The following is a 2,499-nucleotide window of genomic DNA, read 5'->3' as shown; positions in this document are numbered from 1 at the left end:
TAGTCCCTTGTTCATCATGCAAATGACATGCTAGTCATTGGCTAGTCATGCTAGCAACAGGGTAGTCACTTGCCAATCGAGCTAGCAACATGCTAGTCACTTGTTAATCATGCTAAAACTATGATAGCGACATGCTTGTCACTATGCTAATCATGGTAGCAACATGCTAGTTTACTATTTCTTATCTATATCTATCTATCTATCTATCTATCTATCATCTGACTATTTTTATCTATCTATCTATCTTCATAGCAACACTCTAGCAACTATCCCTACCAACCTAGCAACCACCCCGGGTACTCTAGCAACCGCATAGCAACACCTTAGCAACCGGCCCAGGTACCCTAGCAAGTGCATAGCAACCGGGTACCCTGGCAACTGCTCTAGCAACCACCCCAAGTACCCTAGCAACCGAATAGCAACACCTTAGCAACCACAGGGTATTCTAGCAGCTGCATTTCTATATATCGTCTGATTCTATCTATCTATCTATCTATCTATCTATCTCTGACAGACTGTATTGCCTTCAAAACATTCAAACTTTAAGCTTTTAAAACTACTTTAAATTTCAAACTATTTCAGACTGAAAACCATCAAACTTAAAACTTTTTAAACTTCTTAAACTTTTCAAACTTTCTGGTCCGGCTTTCTCAAGCCAACTTAAAGTTTGTCTTGACAAACTTTTTTATCTAGTTTAAACTATTGTATCACATAAATAATGACAAGGGGAAAAAACGGTTGAAAAGACTGTATGAAACAGCTCCACACCTATTCCTACAATTTGCCTTCTCTGTTTCAGTAGCAGCACAATGTTGCGATATGATTTGTTCAAAAGTTTTACAGATGAATAATTGTTGTCATTTAAGAATTAAGACTTTGAATTGAGATTAATCGTGCAGCTGTACAGTCTTATATACTCTGTCTCTTTATCTCTCAGCATTATCTGACCTATAGTTTATCTGATGCAAACTGTAGGCCTATATGTAACGCGAGGGCTTTTCAATGCATTCATTGACTTGGTGTTGCGCTTTTTCATTCTTTGAAGTGCGGGTAATGTCGCTTTCTCGCGTAGGCCTATCTTGAAAGAGATATTACCATGGTATATATTAGGTCGCATAAAATTAATAGAAAACAACACATTTTTTGCAAAATGGGTAACCTCTGTCCTGTAAGGACAAAAATAAAGCAATTTCATTTGAATTAATATCGTTTTTTGCACCAGCCCTAGGGACAATCGTCATCTGTAAATGAAACCGAGAAAAAAAAAGAAGGTAACTTTAAGCCTATTTTATCCAGAATCGTGTGCATCGTAACGTACACACAGAAAGCTGCCTTGGTAAAAGCGTGAAATCCACTTAACAGCTTTTAAGCAAGCTATAAAACACTCAATTACAAATAATAGAAACAGAGATTATTAACTATTTGTATATACAATAAAATTTAAGATAATGTACTTACAATTTAATAAGGAGGATAGGCTAGCTCAGGACAATGGAAATGTAAACTTGATTATGATAATCCAATCGTAGAAAAGCACCGTTTAAAAACTGTAAACGCTGCATAATAATGCAAATTCAAGGTTAGCTATCATTTTTATTAGCATGTTATTTCAATTTACAGACTACAGTGTCATGAGGCTTAGTTTACTTTATACTCAGAAATAGATATAGCCTATTAAAGGTTATATAAAAAGTAAAATTACCATTGTTGCTGGTCCGAAGACATTGTCGATACACCCATTGTCGAGATAACCGCCAATTGAAGGGTTTTGGCGCAAAATCCACCATTTATATATAGGGGGCGTGTCATTTGCTGTCATTCAAATACTTGTAAAATTTCTATTGGCACAATATAACTTTTTTTCTTTTTTTTTTATTATTGAAATTTCCAGAAAAAGTTACAATACTGCAAAACTATCTATCTTTTACAAATATAGAACAATTCCAATGACAGTAAATACTGAACAAGTTCAATCATTGAAACATTTCCACGTGATAAAAATTGGAAATAAGGAAACAAAGAAAGAAAATAAAGGAGAAAAAAAACAGCAAATCATCCTACACGAAAGATCCCATCATATTTATTTAAAAAAATGAATTTCAACATTTTTTATTGGCAATTACTTTTAGTGATTTGATGAAATATAGGCCTATAAACAATGGCTTGGTTATGCATATAAAGACACTGTAGTATCCCACTAAAAAACCCGCGTACAATGGGACATAGGCGAAGCTTGTTTAAAAAAAAATTTAAAGGTGTAATTGCCACTTCTCAGGCAAGGCAAGGCAAGTTTATTTATATAGCACATTTCATACACAATGGTAATTCAAAGTGCTTTACATAAAAGAAAAGAAAAAAAAATCACAACAATAAAACAAGGAATTTAAAAACTTTGAAAATGATTAAAAAATGTATTTAAGAGGTTTAAAATTAATTTAAAATGGTTAAGAATATAAAACGATTATACATAAAATATAGTGCAATCAGTTCGGACATCGC

The sequence above is a fragment of the Sinocyclocheilus anshuiensis genome, unplaced genomic scaffold (assembly GCF_001515605.1).
Source record: "Sinocyclocheilus anshuiensis isolate Anshui unplaced genomic scaffold, SAMN03320099.WGS_v1.1 scaffold2441, whole genome shotgun sequence".
NCBI classification, from domain to species: Eukaryota; Metazoa; Chordata; class Actinopteri; order Cypriniformes; family Cyprinidae; genus Sinocyclocheilus; species Sinocyclocheilus anshuiensis.
This window is presented reverse-complemented; position numbering follows the sequence as displayed.